The sequence below is a fragment of the Rattus norvegicus genome, chromosome 1 (genome assembly GCF_021556685.1).
Source record: "Rattus norvegicus strain SHRSP/BbbUtx chromosome 1, alternate assembly SHRSP_T2T, whole genome shotgun sequence".
Classification (NCBI taxonomy): Eukaryota; Metazoa; Chordata; class Mammalia; order Rodentia; family Muridae; genus Rattus; species Rattus norvegicus.
This window is the reverse complement of record NC_141534.1, coordinates 128,063,403-128,084,126: the sequence shown is the minus strand read 5'-3', so window position 1 is coordinate 128,084,126 and position 20,724 is coordinate 128,063,403. Positions and strand designations below refer to the sequence as shown.

Sequence of the window (20,724 nt, the reverse complement as noted above, 5' to 3'; positions counted from 1 at the left end):
GATGGATCACGTTGATGGTTTTCCGTATATTAAACCATCCCTGCATGCCTGGGATGAAGCCTACTTGATCATGGTGGATGATTGTTTTGATGTGCTCTTGAATTCGGTTTGCCAGAATTTTATTGAGTATTTTTGCGTCGATATTCATAAGGGAAATTGGTCTGAAGTTCTCTTTCTTTGTTGTGTCTTTGTGTGGTTTAGGTATAAGAGTAATTGTGGCTTCGTAGAAGGAATTCGGTAGGGCTCCATCTGTTTCAATTTTGTGGAATAGTTTGGATAATATTGGTATGAGGTCTTCTATGAAGGTTTGATAGAATTCTGCACTAAACCCGTCTGGACCTGGGCTCTTTTTGGTTGGGAGACCTTTAATGACTGCTTCTATTTCCTTAGGAGTTATGGGGTTGTTTAACTGGTTTATCTGTTCCTGATTTAACCTCGATACCTGGTATCTGTCTAGGAAATTGTCCATTTCCTGAAGATTTTCAAATTTTGTTGAATATAGGTTTTTATAGTAAGATCTGATGATTTTTTGAATTTCCTCCGAATCTGTAGTTATGTCTCCCTTTTCGTTTCTGATTTTGTTAATTTGGACACACTCTCTGTGTCCTCTCGTTAGTCTGGCTAAGGGTTTATCTATCTTGTTGATTTTCTCAAAGAACCAACTTTTGGTTCTGTTGATTCTTTCTATGGTTCTTTTTGTTTCTACTTGGTTGATTTCAGCTCTGAGTTTGATTATTTCCTGCCTTCTACTCCTCCTGGGTGTATTTGCTTCTTTTTGTTCTAGTGCTTTTAGGTGTGCTGTCAAGCTGCTGACATATGCTCTTTCCTGTTTCTTTCTGCAGGCACTCAGCGCTATGAGTTTTCCTCTTAGCACAGCTTTCATTGTGTCCCATAAGTTTGAGTATGTTGTATCTTCATTTTCATTAAATTCTAAAAAGTTTTTAATTTCTTTCTTTATTTCTTCCGTGACCAGGTTATCATGGAGTAGAGCATTGTTCAATTTCCACGTATATGTGGGCATTCTTCCCTTATTGTTATTGAAGACCAGTTTTAGGCCGTGGTGGTCCGATAGCACGCATGGGATTATTTCTATCTTTCTGTACCTGTTGAGGCCCGGTTTTTGACCAATTATATGGTCAATTTTGGAGAAAGTACCATGAGGAGCTGAGAAGATGGTATATCCTTTTGCTTTAGGATAGAATGTTCTATAAATATCCGTTAAGTCCATTTGGCTCATGACTTCTCTTAGTCTGTCTACATCACTGTTTAATTTCTGTTTCCATGATCTGTCCATTGATGACAGTGGGGTGTTGAAATCTCCCACTAGGGGCTGGGGATTTAGCTCAGTGGTAGAGCGCTTACCTAGGAAGCGCAAGGCCCTGGGTTCTGTCCCCAGCTCCGAAAAAAAGAACCAAAAAAAAAAAAAAAAAAAAGAAATCTCCCACTATTATTGTGTGAGGTGCAATGTGTGTTTTGAGCTTTAGTAAGATTTCTTTTACGTATGTAGGTGCCCCTGTATTTGGGGCATAGATATTTAGGATTGAGAGTTCATCTTGGTTGATTTTTCCTTTGATGAATATGAAGTGTCCTTCCTTATCTTTTTTGATGACTTTTAGTTGGAAATTGATTTTATTTGATATTAGAATGGCTACTCCAGCTTGCTTCTTCTGACCATTTGCTTGGAAAATTGTTTTCCAGCCTTTCACTCTGAGGTAGTGTCTATCTTTGTCTCTGCGGTGTGTTTCCTGTAGGCAGCAGAATGCAGGGTCCTCGTTGCGTATCCAGTTTGTTAATCTATGTCTTTTTATTGGGGAGTTGAGGCCATTGATATTGAGAAATATTAAGGAATAGTGATTATTGCTTCCCGTTATATTTATATTTGGATGTGAGGTTATGTTTGTGTGCTTTCATTCTCTTTGTTTTGTTGCCAAGACGATTAGTTTCTTGCTTCTTCTAGGGTATAGCTTGCCTCCTTATGTTGGGCTTTACCATTTATTATCCTTTGTAGTGCTGGATTTGTAGAAAGATATTGTGTAAATTTGGTTTTGTCATGGAATATCTTGGTTTCTCCATCAATGTTAATTGAGAGTTTTGCTGGATACAGTAACCTGGGCTGGCATTTGTGTTCTCTTAGGGTCTGTATAACATCAGTCCAGGATCTTCTGGCCTTCATAGTTTCTGGCAAGAAGTCTGGTGTGATTCTGATAGGTCTCCCTTTATATGTTACTTGACCTTTTTCCCTTACTGCTTTTAATATTCTTTCTTTATTTTGTGCGTTTGGTGTTTTGACAATTATGTGACGGGAGGTGTTTCTTTTCTGGTCCAATCTGTTTGGAGTTCTGTAGGCTTCTTGTATGTCTATGGGTATCTCTTTTTTTAGGTTAGGGAAGTTTTCTTCTATGATTTTGTTGAAGATATTTATTGGTCCTTTGAGCTGGTAGTCTTCACTCTCTTCTATACCTATTATCCTTAGGTTTGATCTTCTCATTGAGTCCTGGATTTCCTGTATGTTTTGGACCAGTAGCTTTTTCCGCTTTACATTATCTTTGACAGTTGAGTCAATGATTTCTATGGAATCTTCTGCTCCTGAGATTCTCTCTTCCATCTCTTGTATTCTGTTGGTGAAGCTTGTATCTATAGCTCCTTGTCTCTTCTTTTGGTTTTCTATATCCAGGGTTGTTTCCATGTGTTCTTTCTTGATTGCTTCTATTTCCATTTTTAATTCCTTCAACTGTTTGATTGTGTTTTCCTGGAATTCTTTCAGGGATTTTTTGCGATTCCTCTCTGTAGGCTTTTACTTGTTTATTAATGTTTTCCTGTGCTTCCCTAAGTGTGTTCATGTCTTTCTTGAAGTCCTCCAGCATCATGATCAAATATGGTTTTGAAACTAGATCTTGCTTTTCTGGTGTGTTTGGATATTCCATGTTTGTTTTGGTGGGAGAATTGGGCTCCAATGATGGCATGTAGTCTTGGTTTCTGTTGCTTGGGTTCCTGCGCTTGCCTCTCGCCATCAGATTATCTCTAGTGTTACTTTGTTCTGCTATTTCTGACAGTGGCTAGACTGTCCTATAAGCCTGTGTGTCAGGAGTGCTGTAGACCTGTTTTCCTCTCTTTCAGTCAGTTATGGGGACAGTGTGTTCTGCTTTCGGGCGTGTAGTTTTTCCTCTCTACAGGTCTTCAGCTGTTCCTGTGGGCCTGTGTCTTGAGTTCACCAGGCAGCTTTCTTGCAGCAGAAAATTTGGTCTTACCTGTGGTCCCGAGGCTCAGCTTCGCTTGTGGGGTGCTGCCCAGGGGCTCTTTGCAGCGGCAGCAACCAGGAAGACCTGTGCCGCCCCTTCCGGGAGCTTCAGTGCACCAGGGTTCCAGATGGTCTTTGGCTTTTTCCTTTGGCGTCCGAGATGTGTGTGCAGGGAGCAGTCTCTTCTGGTTTCCCAGGCTTGTCTGCCTCTCTGAAGGTTTAGCTCTCCCTCCCACGGGATTTGGGTGCAGAGAACTGTTTATCCAGTCTGTTTCCTTCAGGGTCTGGCGGTGTCTCTGGCAGGTGTCCTGCTGCTCCTGGGCCCTCCCCCACGGGAGCCCAGAGGCCTTATACAGTTTCCTCTTGGGCCAGGGATGTGGGCAGGGGTGAGCAGTGTTGGTGGTCTCTTCCGCTCTGCAGCCTCAGGAGTGCCCACCTGACCAGGCGGTTGGGTCTCTCTCTCACCGGGTCTGGGAGCAGAGACGAGATTATGATTTTATTATATCTTGTAGCATTTTCTTTCTCTACACACCCTTCCATATACCCATCTACACTCTCTTTTATATTTACGTCTTCCCTTTTTTCTAATTTGTATCACACATATATTCATACATATATATTTCACATATAAACATTTCAGTCTGTAGAATATTAATTATATGCTTTTTCAGGGTTGATTAGTGGATTTGTAATCTTTACTTAGTATATAGTGTGTGCTTGTCACCATCTGTTCTTACCAGTCACTTCAGTAAGGTGTCATATATGTTAATGTAGTTAAATTATATTGCGTGTCTTTTTAAATTGTAAACCATTTTCAATCATATTTAGTACGTTTGTCATGTCTACTGTATTCCCTGTCACTGGCCCTCAAACTTTGTGATGCTGCAACCATTTAAGGCATTTTTTTTTATGTTATGGTGACCACTAACAATTCAGTAAGCTTCATTGCTACTTTAAAACTATAGTTTTGCTACTAGACCTATGTGTGACACATCTGATGGTAGAGAGCCAATCCCTGACACTATTAATGGCACTCTACTATGTTTGCAGACAGAATCCTAGCATAACTGTTCATTGAGAATCTTCAATTAGCAGTTGATGAAAACAGATGCAAAGATCTACAGCATTATATACGGTAGAGCTTGTGAGTCTTGCAAAAGAATGGGGGAAGGTGGTTGGGGATTTAGCTCAGTGGTAGAGCACTTGCCTAGCAAGCACAAGAACCTGGGTTCGGTCCCCAGCTCCGAAAAAAAGAAAAAAGAAAAAAAAGAATGGGGGAAGGATTGAGAGAGCCAGTGGTGCCAAAGACTCATAGGGGCTTCCCGTTCTTCGTTGAGTGTTGTGGGAATTGTGTTCATGGGACTTGGAGGAAGGTAGGAAGGGGGCTGAAATCAGGATTGAAAGTTAATATATAAATTATTGACCAAAAGAGAATAAAATTTAGTTACATTTCTTCCCATTATTGGCCTACACACCTTTCCACATACCAATTCTCACGCTCCTTTTTTAGTCTCTTTTTTACTAAATGATATCGAATATATCTAACTACATATATATTCTTACATCGGAACTGTTCATGGCATGTATGTTTCTTTCGATGCTGATTGTTTAAACTTGTCATTTTCACTCAGTATATAGTGTCTGCTTTTCTGCATCTGTTTCTACCATTCATCACAGTACTGAGTGTCCCTTTGGAACTGTAAACCATTTTCATTGAATTTTGCATATCATTTTTTGAAAAAAAAAAAAAATATATATATATATATATATATATATATATATATATATATATATATATAGTCAGTGATTCTTATCCTTCCTAATGCTGCATGGCTTTCGTAATGTTCCACATATGGTTTTGACCCTCAACCTTAAAATTACTTCATTGCTTTTATAAAGTTGTAATGTTGCTACTGTTATGAATTGTAAATTAATTATCTCTGTTTTCTAATATACTCAGGTGATCCCCATAAAAATTTCCTTCAACACAAATGGATCTTAACCCACAAGTTTAGGACCACTGCCTCATCTTACTTATAACCTGAAAAGTCTCATTCTTGCACAATATTTTGAGAAGATAAGAATTCATCGTTAGGAGCTATGGTCAAGAAACACGCCTTGGAGACAATTTAGCAAAGCATATACAACAACAGAAGTATTTCATAACTTAGAAATCTCAGCAGAATAAATTATCATGCTGCAAAGTTAATGGAATAATGGATTATGTTATAACTAGGTAAAAATTCTCATAGAGCTGATATTTAAATAAATAGGAACAGAGAGAGGAGGGGAACCGGCGGGTTACATCACCCTTTTATGGTACACAACATCTTTTCAAAATCCTTTTCATTCTTCATCAGATTGGGGAAACAAACAGGTTTCCAGGTAACTTACTAAGTGTTGCTGTTCCTATCTCCATTGGCAGTATAAATTGGAGGCTCACTGCATGAACTCCAATATTGGTCTGACTTATTAGGAGCTTTATACTAGGGATGTGTTCCAAGATCAGAGTGTCTGAATGGACTGCTTTGAGGAAGATGGACGAAACAGAGCCCTAAGGTTATAGTCTAGCATGTTATGATCTCCTTTGTAACAAAGTTGCCATGATACCCAAGTAGATTCAGATATATTGCACAATTTTAAAAAATTCACTATATTTCAGATAGTGATTACAATCTCTGACATTTTAATACTTCAATGATCAGATTAGTTTTACCTGAATCCATTTTAATTTAATATAAATTTAAATATAAATCTAAACTTACATTAATATTTTGTTATCTTATAATTGTATAATGCTAATCTCTGATAACTGCTTCTTTGAAATGGGAAATCAATGGGAATATTTGGTTACACTAATATTATATAATTTTTATTGACCAAGACTGAAAAGTAGTCATAGTTGTGTCTGAATACAATTATTCTTATGGACAAAAATATGCGAGTCATTAAAAGCACATCAGCTACTACAGATTCACCATGGGGACCATACTTTGTTAATATCCCATTATATACTACAAGTGCAATCATTGAAAATTTCATATGGGACTTATTACTATTTTGTAAGTTAATATAATTTAAAATTTAAAAATTTCATTCATTTATTTAATAGAAATTTATCATACCTACCATTACTCCATTAATCTCAATTCCAATTTCATGTTCTCCTTCTATAATAATTTATCATTCATAATCATTGAGTTTAACTAGTATGTATGCATGAGGTAAATAAAACACAAGATTATTCAACAGTTTCAGCAATGAAACAGAATGAAGAGACACTAGGTTTGAGAGAAAACATAAGCACTGGGGTACAAAATATTTATGCCAATCTAGAAATGGCCATATAGATATCATGGGTTTTCATTAGTCTACAAATATATCTATGGTTGGTTCATCCTAATTTTAGAACACTTCAGATATATGACATGACTCTATTTTTTCCTCTCAATTCTATATCTTATCAGGAGTTTAGAAGGAGAGTAATTGTAATCTCTTGATTCTACTAAGTCTATATCGATGCTTTGCTAACGTGTATTTGAATTTGTTCTTCTGTACATTTTCTTAGTTAGGTTTATTATTGCTGTGAATAAACTCCATAATAAAAACACACTGGTGAGGATAGGGTTTATTTGATTTTCACTTCCATGTAATAGTACATCACAGAAATATATCAGGACAGGAACTCAAATAGGGCAAAAATCTGCATAGAGTAGCTACTGCAGAGATTATGGAGAGGCACTGCCCACTAGCTTGTTCTGATAGTTTTGCTCAGCCTGCTTTCTTAGAGAACCTAGAACCAACAGCCCATAAGTGGCATCAATAACAATAGGTTGGGCTGTCTCTCACCAACCATTAATTGAGAGAATGCCCTACAATCTTTAGCTACAGTCATATCTTAGAGAAGCAGTGTTCAATAGATGTTTCCTTCTCTCTAATGACTCTACACTATATCATGTTCATAACAAACTAGCCACCACACACATGGAACTCTGGTGCAAGGGACAGAAACACCAAATTTCTCACAGTGTTCCAAGTCTTAGATGTTCTACAATACCTCCTCAAGTCTTCAAACATCTCACAACCTGGGTAACATTTATACACCAACTTTGGCTGCCAGAATGAAGTATAACCTTGATCACCACTGGAAAACAGCTTCTGTGTGGTAATCACAGGATAGTATTACTAGAATTTTTAAAAACAATAAGCTTAACTTTTCTTAACCACAACCTATTCTTCAGCCCCTGTTTGCCAGCATTCATTGACCCAGGGAAAACATTTTTGCTATAGTATGTCTGCTCTCTCTCTCTCTCCCTTGTTTCTGTCTCTGCCACCCCCTCATATTCGTGTGTATGCAGAGGGACCACCTAGAAAGTCACAGAAGCCAGGGATGTAAGAGGCTTCCAGGACTTAATGGGGATGGCCTTAGCTGGAATGCCCAATAATGGAAGATGTAACCTAAAGTGACCACCACCTGTAGAAAGACATAGGCCCTATTTAAAGTATGGTGCCATCCACCCATCTTCAAAAAAATCGACCCATAATTGTTACTGTCTAAAGAAATGAATGACTGAAATGGAGCAGAGACTGAAGGAAAGGTTCAACTTGTGATGCATCCCATGATCAGGTACCAAATCCTGATATTCTTCCTGATGACATGTGCTTGCAGACATGAGTCTAGCATGGCTGCCTCTGAGAGGCTCTATGAGCAATTGACTGAGACAGATGCAGATACTTATAGCTAACTATTGGACTGAGGTCGAGAATGCCTATGGATGAGTTAGGAGAAGGGCTGATGAAGCTGAAAGGGATTGTATCCCCATAAGAACAATACTATTAACTAACTGGGACCCCCTCAGAGCTACCAGAGACAAAGACACCAACCAAAGCGCTGGTTCATGGCCGCTGTTACATGTGTAGCAGAGGACTGCCTTGTCTGGTCTCAGTGGATGAAAATGTACTTAATCCTGTAGAAACTTCATTCTATAGGGAAGGGGGATGCTGGCAAGCTGAGTGGTGGATGGTTAGGGGAGCACCATCTCAGAAGAAAAATTGGGGGGTTACATAACTCATTGAGGGGGAACCAGGGAAGGGACAACATTTGTAATTTAAATAATTAAATAAAATTATAATAAAAAGAAAATAGAATATTTCTCATATATTTTATATCACATAATATATTTTCCTCAATCAAGAGCCTCTAATACACTGTGAGTACACACTGAATCCTATAAGCTCCCCTCCAATCAAAGCTACTAGTTTAATATGCTTATCTATGGTGCATCTCCATCATATTTATAATCAGTTAGAAAGTTAGGTCCTATCTTCTATAGCTTTGAAATTTAACATTCCTGACTCCTGCAATCATAACATCATGGATGTAGGTGTAGGATTAATGGCATATATCTGCATGTACTTTTTGGCATCCCAATAGTGTCTGGGTTTAGTGACTATATGGGATGGATCCCCAAGTTGAGTAGTCTCTGAATGGCCTTTCCTTCATTCTCTGCTCCACAGCTTGTCTCCAAATTTCCTCTTGTGAGTATTTTGTTCCCCTCTCTAAGAAGGACTAAAGAATCCACACTGTGGTCTTATTTCTTGGGCTTCATGTGTTTTGTGAATTGTATCTTGTTTATTCTGAACTTTGAGTCTATTCACTTATCAATGAGTGTATATTATGATGTGCTCTTTTGTGACTGGGTTTCCTCCCCCAGGATAATATTTTCTACTTCCAGCCATTTGCCTAGGAATTTCATAAAGTCGTTGTTTATAATAGCCAAGTAGTACTTCATTGTGTAAATGTACCATTTTTCTGTATGCATTCCTCTGTTGAAGGGTTCTTTTCAGGGTTCATAGGAGAACTGCATGTCCACATGCATATGCTCACACAGACACACGCACACACACACACACAGTGATAGACACACATAAACATGCTCACACATGTACACAGACATGTACAGATGTGTACAAAATGTTCATGCACATATCATACACACAGAAGAGTGAGTTATCAAATTAGCGAGGATAGGGGAAGAATTTTAGATTAGGATATGGAGGGTAGATTTTTCAAAATCAATATTTATATATATATTCAATAATGTTTAAAGAAATGGAGGCACCAGAGAAATAATTGAAGACTTTAACCTTTGGCAGACATATGGCCATCAACAAATGTGTACCATCTCCACATCCCAAAACTTTATTTGTGCACGCATGTGTACACACACACACACACACACACACACACACACACACACAGACATACACACACACCAGCACACAGAATAGTTGATATATATATATATATATATATATATATATATATATATATATATATATATATGGTTTACTTTGAAAAATAACACTTAAACTATTTCTTGACAATCCTGCCACCTTAGGGCATCACATGCTCACTGGGTATATTTCTTGAGCAGGAGTCAAAATCAACATTCTTTCTTTAATGCAAATAACCATTGGTGGTTCACTATAATAGATATAAACTTTTAATTCAAAGTGTAGGCTCGTGGATATAATCATAGGGCTTGGGAAAACTGACACAGAGAGCTTGCAAAGAGTCATCAGCAAGCTGCCATTGCAGCCCAAAGTCAGAATCTGAATAGTATACAGCAAGATGGAAACCTTCTTGTTAATAGCCAGACTCTAGGTTCAAGCAGCCAGATACATGTTCAGCCTCTTGGTACCATAAACTGTTGTGTGTTTGTTGTCCATTGCATCCAGATCACACATTAAATTATATTTTATGTACCCTGGTCTTCATGCAGGCCCCTAACAATTGGAGAAGGGTCTCTTTCTGACTCTGTTGCCTGCTTTTGGATCCCTTTCACCAACCTGGGTTGCCTTCTCTGACATCAGTGGAGTGTATGTGCTTAATCCTCCTGCAACTTGTTGTGCCATGGAAGGTTGTTACCCATCAAAGCTTCCCCTACTCTGAGGAGATAGTGAATGGTTAATGTAGTAGAGGAAGTTGTGAGGGTGGGGCTTAGAGGATAGAAGAGAAGAGGGTCTGCAATCAGGATGTAAAGTGAATAATCATATAAAAGACAATATAATTTAAATGCAACTTTTCTCTAATTTTTTATCCACTCCTTTTCACATAATCATTCTGTCTTTTATATTCCTGGCCTCCTGTTTTACTAGTTGATATTACATTCATCTACTTGCATGTATATTCTCACATATAAATTTTTCATCCTGTATAATATTACTTTTATTGTTTCTTTTCAGGTCTGAAGGTTTAATCTTGTAATCTTCACTCAGTATGTAGTATGTATTCATTAGCCACTTCATGGAGGTAAGTTTTGTATCTTAACATAGTTACTAATGAAGGTAATGCACAATTGCATCATTTCTCTTTTTTCTTTTTGTTCTTCAAATGTGAATATTGTTAAAATTGCACCTCTAAGGCATATTTCTACCAGTAGTTAATACCTCTCTAAATTGGACCCAAGAGCTGCTTAGAAAGAGGTCAATAATGCATCATACTAAAACAAGCTAATATCATATGTCTAGTTAATTCAGTGAACTAAAAGTCACCACCAATTTCATAAAACATAATCTCTAACTGCCCTACCATTTCTTCCCTTATACTACAAAATATTGGAAAGTTAGGAAACAGCAAGGAATGCTACAGGTTATGTTTATATATTCATTCTATGTTGTTTGTGTGCCTGTGTATGTAACAATAATAATTAAGGAGTGATAATGAATTTGTTAGTGGAGCAAGAAGACCACAACAAGAGTTTGAGAGACCGAAATGTGACAATTATGTAACATACTATTCTTGTTTTAACTCCCTATATTCTTGAAATTAAAAAAAATAGCAAAAGGACAAAAAGTATAGGAGGAGATAGTAGATTTTATATGAAAATGACAGAAACTAATTATAAATAAGTATAAAAACACTTGTTAAAACAGTGAATATAAGAATTAACTATCAACAAATCAAGTTATATTTGGTACTGGAATTTAATAAATTTAAATAGACAAAAATTATCTCGAATGGTACAAGAATCAGTAATTTTTCAAAATTTAGAAAGAAAAAAGAATAATACTGTCCTCTCACAGATTACTGGATATTTTCCTCATTGCAATTAGTGTAGCAAATGAACCAAGAGTATTTCTAGAGCAGAAAAACTAAACTATATCTATTTTTAAAAAAATCATGTTGTTTCTGCAGAAATAGTAAAACAGAAAAATACAGATTTAATATATGGCTAGAAAACAGGTTAATGTAGGAAAACCAAAAAATTAGTTGAATTTAACATTCAAGAAATGAATAATTGAAAACAAAAGAGAAAAAGAGATAACTAATAATTGAAATGGAATAGTAAAAGATCCATGAATTATAATATGTCCAGCCAGGTTTGGTGACTGTGTCTTTAGTGAATTCTTATCAGAACTTAGTGGAGAACTTCCTCATTGCCCATGTGTGAGATCATTATGCTACCACCCTACTAATTATTTTTCAGCTATACTACAAAAGTTAATTCCAAAAGCATTGTTGTCTTTGTTAAGCTTTCTAATTTTAGGTATATAAAAAGAGGTTCAATTTAAATACACCTTTTGTTCTGTTGAATCAGAAATTAAATTTCATATCATGTTCACATTTCTCTAATGGTTTGAAAATTATTGTTTCTACTGAAAATCTCAGAAGAGTTAAAGATTTATTGATGGCTGTGGGTATTTTTGACTGAGGAGAGTTCTCATTTGTCAAAACTTCATCATGGGCCATGAGGATATGAATCAGGATACTTGGAATCAGCAATACAAAATAATGAGAAGGCTTTTTTGGTTAGTCCAGTACACTATTGAGTTCTACAACCAGTAACAAACTGTTTCAACGAAAATGTGCTGGGATTTGATTAAGATAGGCACTGCATTTTGACATATTAAATATTAATATTAATATAATATTAAAACATATTATAGACCCTTCACTCACCCATATTCATATATACAAATACATTTAACTTTTCATTTTGGAGCACCTAATTCTGTTTCTTTATTATTAATTTAAAATTATACCATATCTGTATTTTCTAGGGTATACAACTAATTTGCTTCATGTTTTATGCAACTCCTACAAAAGTGAAAATAGTTTGGTGAATAGCTTAGAATAAATAGGTCATCAATCACAAAGATAAGGTGTCTTCGTATGAATGATATCTTTCTTGCTTGGAAAGGACAGTTTGGTGAAAATATGGGAAGGACTACAAGAATGTAAATGAATAAAACAAAATGGAATTTGAGTTTGGGAAGAGCAGTGATTTTATTCTTGAAAGGAGGAAAAAGACAAGTAGTTGAACATATTTGTACAAATTAGTGGAGATTACAGGGGGACATTTTACTTGGTGTTAACATTTTTCTTTTTAACATAGTTGGGAGTTGATAGCAAAGAAATGGACAATACAGATTGTGGCAACATACAACAATAAGATGAGGTCACCTGGAGAGTGGCTAGGAGCTATAGAAACCACAGAATAGCTGTCTTTTCCTTTATCATGTTCATTGTTTGTGACTGATTTGTGCCTGGGAATAGCACATTAGTAACAGAATTAGCAATGTGTCTACTGTTGCGGGTACTGAGAAATTTATGTAATGTTGAATGCCATCCTACAGAGTCACTTGTGCTGTAAGGTAAAAGCCATAGCATAAACTTTGTGAGGCTATTTGGTATTGCCTCTAATGTAGTATGTATAGGTGAGAAAAGAGGAAAAAATTAAATGTCAGTTATTGGTCTTTACAGGTCTTGGATCAAATGGGTAACAGGAGCCAGATTAGGCTAGCAATACAGAGATTATCATGTGACATCCCAAAATCAGAATGCCACTGAAAACCTGTAGCACTACATTTAAGTCTGAAACAATAAAAAAGATAATTAAACACTGAAATTACAGAATCCTACAACATGGTGTATTCTTATTAACATTTGTATTTGCATACATAAAAGTATGTATAGTTAATGACCAACTTCTGAGTCCATCAGTAGTTGTATATTTCTCAAATATATGTTGTACATATGCATTTATTTAGGTCTGAAATACTTCTTTTATCTCTCCAATCAATGCTATAGAATACTTCTACATATTTTAGTATATAAGTTCTTCATCCAGCTGTGGGACCTTTGGCTTTCTACCATGCACTTTACTGTTCCTCTTGAGGTGTCACCTTATTACTAATCATTGTGTATTCTTACTTTGCATTTTTTGGATACAGCTTCTTTGTCATATATAGAAGTCGGTTTTTACAACAGAGATGCTGTTCCTCTGAAACATATTTTTTGTTACCTCTGTGTCTTCTCTGTGTTGAGTAAGTTTTTTTCTTGTATCATTCAATTGACATTGGGCATAGAGCACTGTCAGTTACATTTTTACAATTAGATTATTGTAATGGTCACCTTCTGCTGCAAAGTGAAGCTATTTTCTGATGGTGAGTGTAACACTAATTTAAATGTTGTATTTAAAATTCAGATAATAATTACACTGGCTCAAAAACTGGCAGCTGTAAGTCCTTTTTTCAAGGACCATTATCTCCCTTAGGCATATTTTACTCAAGAAAAGTCATGAGATGAGTCATAATACAGAAAGTCCTCAATACTGTGATGAGCAGAAACAGAAACCCGAAAGTTAGGGATACAAGGACAGTGATTGCAGCAATCCTGTCAGCTTTGCTAGAACTATGTCAAACAGCTGTGCAGGCTTCATAACTTTCTCTCTTTCCAGTGGCTATGGCTGTGACTGTTACTTATTTATAAGATCAAATACACATAGGAATAAGTTGACTCAGGTAGCAACACTCTTTCCTTTAATTGAGAGCACCTGTATTTATTCGTAGACAAAAGAAATTAAAATAGAATAAATAAAATTTAAAAAACTAAAATAAAATAGAAATAAAGATATAAAAAATGTAGAAATAAAAAAATGCTGTGTGACCAATTTCCCTGGTCCTCTCAGTGGGATGGCATGTTCACATATTCCAGAATAGGTAGATCCTGGCTAGACCCTGATCCCAGTATGGGATGTTCTCAATTACGAGATTTACTGTGGTTTTCAACCTGCTTCAACCTTACCAGTTCTTTTGTCTGGTGGCATAGTCTACTTGCCCCACATGGGTCCTTAGCAAATATGACTGCATATACAGGACTTGTAGTTGCTTAGCAAAAATCTCAGCATGGCTTGTACAGGAACTCATGTAGATGCACCCAGATTTTAGTACCTTTAGAAATTCATGGCTTGATGAATGGGGGGAGGGTTCTTCAGGGACGCTTTCAGTACAGTAGATTCCAACAAGCCATGGATTAATTAATTATTTGGTCTTTTATTAATAGATACAGTACATGGAAGAGATTGAAGGAGAAAAGAGAAGGCAGAAATGTTGTAATTAAATAGTACATTTAAAAAAATAGGAAATAACCCCCGCACACATGTAGGTACATCTTCTCTAATGGATACCAGACCAGGCAGTCCTCTGCTATATATGTGTTGGAGACCTTATACCAGTTAGTATATGCTGCCTGGTTGGTGGATCAGTGTCAGAGGTCTTGGGGGTCCAGGTTAGTTGAGATTGCTGGTCACCATTCTCCTTAGCTTCTTCCTCCTAGAGCCTTCTGGACACAAGAACTGAGGAGTAGTCTGGTACAGGATCTTTCTGGTGTCTGTCTGCTCCTGGTGCTGACCCTGTGACAGAGCTCTCTTTGTACCTGAGATCCTGATGGGAGAAAGCCTATCTCCAGGAGGGCTGACGCACAGGCTTTCAGGAGGGTAAAGCCACTGTCAGAGATAGCAAGTCCAACTGACACCAGAGATAACCAGATTGTGAGTGGTAATTTCAGGAACCTAAGCAACAGAAACCAAGGCTACTTGGCATCATCAGAACGCTGTTCTCCCACCAAAGCAAATACTGGGTATGCAAACACGCTGAAAAAGCAAGATTTGGATTTAACCAGAGGAATCCTGTCCCTGACTGCTCCTAAGGTCCTGTGTACAGAGAGCTCTAGCCAGATTCCACTTGGGCCAGGAATGTGAACAGAAGTGGTGGTCTCCCCTGTACTCTCAAGATTGTCCACACTTCTTAGAGTCCTGCACTTTCCCCAGGGGATCTGGTTACAGAGAGCTGTGGGACTGGTCATATCTGGGAAAAGATGGGAACTTGACATCTTTTTATTGTTTGTTATCACACACACACACACACACACACACACACACACACACACAAACACACACAAACACACACACTCCCACACTCCCTCATGCACTCACGCACCCCTAAAGAGACAAATATAAAATTTGAGTACATACACTGTGAAAAATCCAATTTTCTGTATTATAAATATGAAACAGAAGATTTGAGAACCTTTTTAAAAATTTTATGTGAAAGCAATTAATACCTGGAAACCAAAGAGAAAAGTGTTAAAAAGTAATAATCGAAAAGGAAGAAAAAAAGGCCCATATTTTACCATACCACTGGCTAAGTGTGGTGACTATATCTTCAGTGAAAGCTTATCAGAACTTGGTGGAGAAAAACCTCCGTAGTGCCTGAGTCTGATATCACCATATTTTGGAAATTTGTAACATAGGTTAAATGATAGGTAGTAAATATTATTTTTGATCCTTTCATTTATCTCAAATAATTTCTTACTGATGTGTACTGTCATATCCCAATAATTTTTATCAACTTTAATTAATTTATTCAATCATTTATTTACATCCTAAGCACTGTCCCTATCTGGTTCCCCTTCACCTGGTCCCTCCCTTCATCTCCCTCCCCTTCTCATTTGAGAGGTTGGAGTCCTCCCCCAATGTGCACCCTGAAAGGGATGGGATTCTCTTTTTGCAACAGAGTCAAATAACCTGCACCTCTGGGAGCTCTCAGGCTGAGCCACCTACCAAAGAACCTACAAGGAATGAGGCCCTGGCACACATATAGAAAACATGCAGCTCTGTCTCCATGTTGTGCTCTCCCCATAAATGTAGTGGAGGCTCTCCCTAAAGCTGTAGCCTGACTATGGTATCTGATCTCCAACAGGACTATCTTGGCCATTGTTTTTAAAGAGGAAATGTGATTGGAGTACATTGATCTTGTTCTTATTTTCTGGACAATTTCACTGGTACTGGATTTCTGGTGGTTTTGTACAAATTTTATAATTATGTTGATAATAAGAACAAGAGCATAACACACATGGTGGCTTTGATGCTTAATCTACCCAATCTTCACATTGCTTGTGAATACTGCACTCATACTAATGTTAAAAAGATTTGTCTAGTAATTTGGATGTTTCTAAATCTGATATAGATCTGACTAATTATATGGAAATGATTTACTGTTCAAGTGTTCATATTTTACAATCAATAAATGATTCCTAAACATTTACTTTCTATTTTAGGTTCCTGATGCAGGGTCTCTGCATGCTCCTTATGGTGACTCAGACTCAGGGAATGAGGTGCTTTTTCTCCACTAAGTTCTGAGAAACTTTCATTGAAGACACAGTCAAACACCTAGTCATGGTATAGTAAATCGTGGGCCTCTTTTCTCTTCGCTTTATAATTTGTTGAGCATTTTACCTTTGGTTTCCAATTATTAACTGTTTTCACATAAAATCCATTAAATCTGTTGTTTTCCTCCTATACTAACATGTTTCTTAGGCATATTTTAAAACCACATTTTTGTGTATGCCTTACTCATTTTATAGAAACAACACGATGTTATTTCCAACTAGATATAGTTTGTTCTCTCCTTAGAAATACTCTCTTTTCATTTTCTACCCTATTTGCTCTAAGGATATGCCTAAGAAATGTTTGTGAAGTGGCATCCACTGTATATTTTTCTTTTTAATTTGTTGAACGTTAGTGATCCTTTTCAGATTGTATTACTTCCTTCTATGTAATTATGAAATTTCAGTACAGTACATGGCCTGATTTTTTTTTTTAGTTCTTGGGTTTAACTTCCTTAATAAATATGTTTTTATACATTTACATAATGAGTTTTGGTCATATTCATCTCAATCCTTCTGTTTCTTCCTACATTCTCTTATTCTGAATCTCTGCCAAGTCCTCTGGCTGTATCTTTTTATAATGAATGTGAGAATTTAATGAAAGGCTAGTGTGTTTTCCACATCTCTGTAGCTAAACCTCTTGCTGTTTACTCACAACTCTAGTTTTTAATGAATTAGCTCTTCATTACTTGTTATTGTTACATATATACATCTATACAAAGCCAAAATACATATTGTGTATAAATAAAACCCCTGAATCAGTTTGACGTTCCCAGCTTCACAAAATTATGAAGCAATGTAGTTAATGTATATAACATTTTATTTAAATGGCAGTAAGGTCCTCTATATTTCATGGCCACACTAGTCAAGTGTTGTATGCTGGTTTACAATGTGAGGCATAGTTTACTTCATTTTAACCAGGAAATGAGTCCAATTACTTTGGTAATAACTATTGATATGATGTCTAAGTCAGTAGACATTTTTATGTTATTTTTCTTGGATATTTTATGTATTTACATTTCAAATTTTATCCCCTTTCTCCCTCTCCCATACCCCCTCTCTCTGCTTCTCTGAAGATGTCCCCACTCCCACTCACCAACTCCATCTCAGTGCCCTGGCATTCCCCTAGAGTGGGGGAAATGTACCTTCGGAGGACCAAAGTCTTTTCCTCCTACTGATGCTGGACAGTGCCATCCTCTCATACATATGTGACTAGAGTCATGAGTACCTCCATAGTACTCCATTGTGTAAATGTATCACATTTCCTGTATTCATTTCTCTGTTATGGGACATCTGGGCTCTTTTCATCTTCTGGATATCATAAATACGGCTACTATGAACATAGTGGAGCATGTGTCCTTATTATATGTTGGAGCATCTTATGGGTGTATTCCCAACAGTGGTATAGCTGTTATGTAGTTATTACTATGTCCAGTTTTCTGAGGAACCACCAGACTGATTTCCAGAGTAGTTGTACCAGCTTGCAATCCCACCAACAATGGAGAAGTGTTCCTATTTCTCCACATCCTCACCACAATCTACTGTCCCGTGAGTTTTTGATCTTAGCCATTCTGACTGGTGTGAGGTGGAATCTCAGGGTTGTTTTGATTTGCATTTCCCTTATGACTAAGGAACATTACTTTATGTGCCATTAGTTATTCCTCAGTTGAGAATTCTTTGTTTAGCTCTGTACACCGTTTAAATAGGGTTATTTAATTCTCTGGAGTCTAACATCTTATTCCTTCAATGATACATTGTCATAGCTAAATTTTACAGTTGAGTGTTTTCTCTCTTAAGCTTCTTTTATAACACCTCTCTGCTCTTTGAAAAATAGCACTCAGGGACCAGGCACTAACAGGGGTAGTTACTGTACATATTTCTATAATTCCATTTTTAAAAGTAATGTTTCAGCCATAGGAATTTAACTGCAACATATTGAAAGTAACCAAGAGTCCGTAATAGACTATGCACTTAAGGTAGTTCCGGACCCACAAATTCAAATGAATTTCTCCAGATTCCAGCGTTTTCCTTTCTTTTTCTTTCTTTCTTTTTAATAGGCATAGCTCCTTGTTTGAATATTGTTTTCTACAGTATTTGCAATTTCCTGTAAATTTTCTAAATTTATTAGATACCTTGGAATAAATATAAGTTAATGATACCCTTTTAATTTTGACCATCCTTAGTGTTTTCAAATACTCATTTATATATTTTCTTCATGTATACTCTTAGAACTGCTTTGTAGCAATGAGTATTGAGCATTAATTATGATGTTCTTATATTTAATGTTTAAATTTTTTAAGAATATCATACTTACAAAATAGTAGACTTTTCCAATGTGATATAAAATTACATGCTTCTATTTATCGAGTTGTGCTTTTATTAATTCATGTTATATATTGTGAATTTAATTTTTACTTCATTTTACTTGTCTATTCTGCTGTGATTGCTCTTTCATATCTTAACAATATATTGCAATATGATCCATGAGTGGGATCATACTGAGAAATTGAGAAAACCAAGGGGGGCATTTGAATAAGGTATTAATGTGACCAAACATATTAGTTTTGTGTGTATACTCCCCTTTGTTATTTGGGGCATCCTCTTCACTCAGTAGTTCATTGACAACTAAAGTTCTATATTTGTGTCATAATAATTGTTTGAATATATACTTCATTTTACAGAATGTATATTTTGTGTTAATTGCAACATTTAATTTTTCAGTAATTTTGACTCCCTCTTACTAATTATTTTTCACCAATATACCAAAAACTAATTCATAATATTTTTCTTTCTTTTCAGGGCTTTCAAGTTTTTTGGTATGTATTGTTACATGGACAATTTTAATCTATGTTTTGTGTTATTGAGCCAAGTATTACATTTTCTTGTTTTATTCACTTCTTCCAATTTAAAAATTTCTGTGACTACTGCAAATCTCAAGAGCTTTGTAGATTCATTGGTACACACACGCAAGTGTCCAAGCATCATGTGTATTTGTGTGCGTGTGTGTGTGTGTGTGTGTGTGTGTGTGTGTGTGTGTGTGTGTGTGTGTTTCTGCCTGTCTTGTGTTTGATTTACAGTAAGGAGAATGCTCAATCATGAAATGTTTGTCATGGAATATGAGGATATAGATTTTGACTTGTAGCATTTCCAATGCAAAATAATACAAGGGAATGATAGCATGGCATTTTAATTCCAAATATGTTCTGCAAGACCAATGACCTGCTAAGGTATAAGATCAATGAAAATCTCAAGCTCAGTGGTAATAAGCTAGAATTTAGTTGAGCTAGAGACCTAATGGTGTCCTTGTAATCATACACCTGTGTATATATAGCAGAACCCTCACTCACCTATGGTCATATACACAAATATCTATATCTATATCTTTATCTATCTACATCTATCTATGAATTAATTTAAAGTACCCAATTTTACTTAAGTAACCTCTTTTTAGCCATACACCACATCATCTTGAAACTAATTTGCCCTTAGTTTTGAAAGATGATTGAAAAGTCAAATTCTCCATCTTTACTTTTTTATCTTATTATTGTGTCACTTTTGGCTCTCTTATGGCAGTTCCTTATGAAGTTTATATGTGGTTGACCATAAGACGAAAATTAATCTATCTTTGCTCTGGATGTAATATTTTATTCTTTTAATAGATTTGAAAATTATTTCCTCTTTCTAGTCAATGAAGTACAAGATTTAAAAATAGATATGCATGTTTTTAAAAATCTTAAATACATGTTTATTGCTTTCAGTAAACTCATCTTCACTCATTCATATGCTTTCGTTTAATTTGTGTCATTTATTTCTAATACAGGGTCTGACTATGCTGTGCTATGTTGTTGCAACTCAAGCATTAAAGCCCTGCTTTCTCTCAGCATCCTGAGATTCTCACACTGGAGATTACAACCATGAAAATCTGGTATTGTAAAGCCACTTGCTTTATCATTTCTTTATTGATTGTAGATTG

The 20,724-nt window shown here is 36.2% G+C and overlaps 1 protein-coding gene across 1 annotated transcript in view; it reads left to right on the top strand.

The window, feature by feature from the left end:
- The window catches only part of LOC102546835 (uncharacterized), a 479,532-nt gene that overhangs the window by 179,512 nt on the left and 279,296 nt on the right, over positions 1–20,724 (top strand). Inside the window, exons 37-40 of the mRNA XM_087601102.1 lie at positions 10,487–10,553; positions 16,644–16,764; positions 19,551–19,567; positions 20,572–20,676. The gene's annotated coding sequence lies outside the window, so the exon portion shown is untranslated. The remainder of the gene's footprint in view (positions 1–10,486; positions 10,554–16,643; positions 16,765–19,550; positions 19,568–20,571; positions 20,677–20,724) is intronic.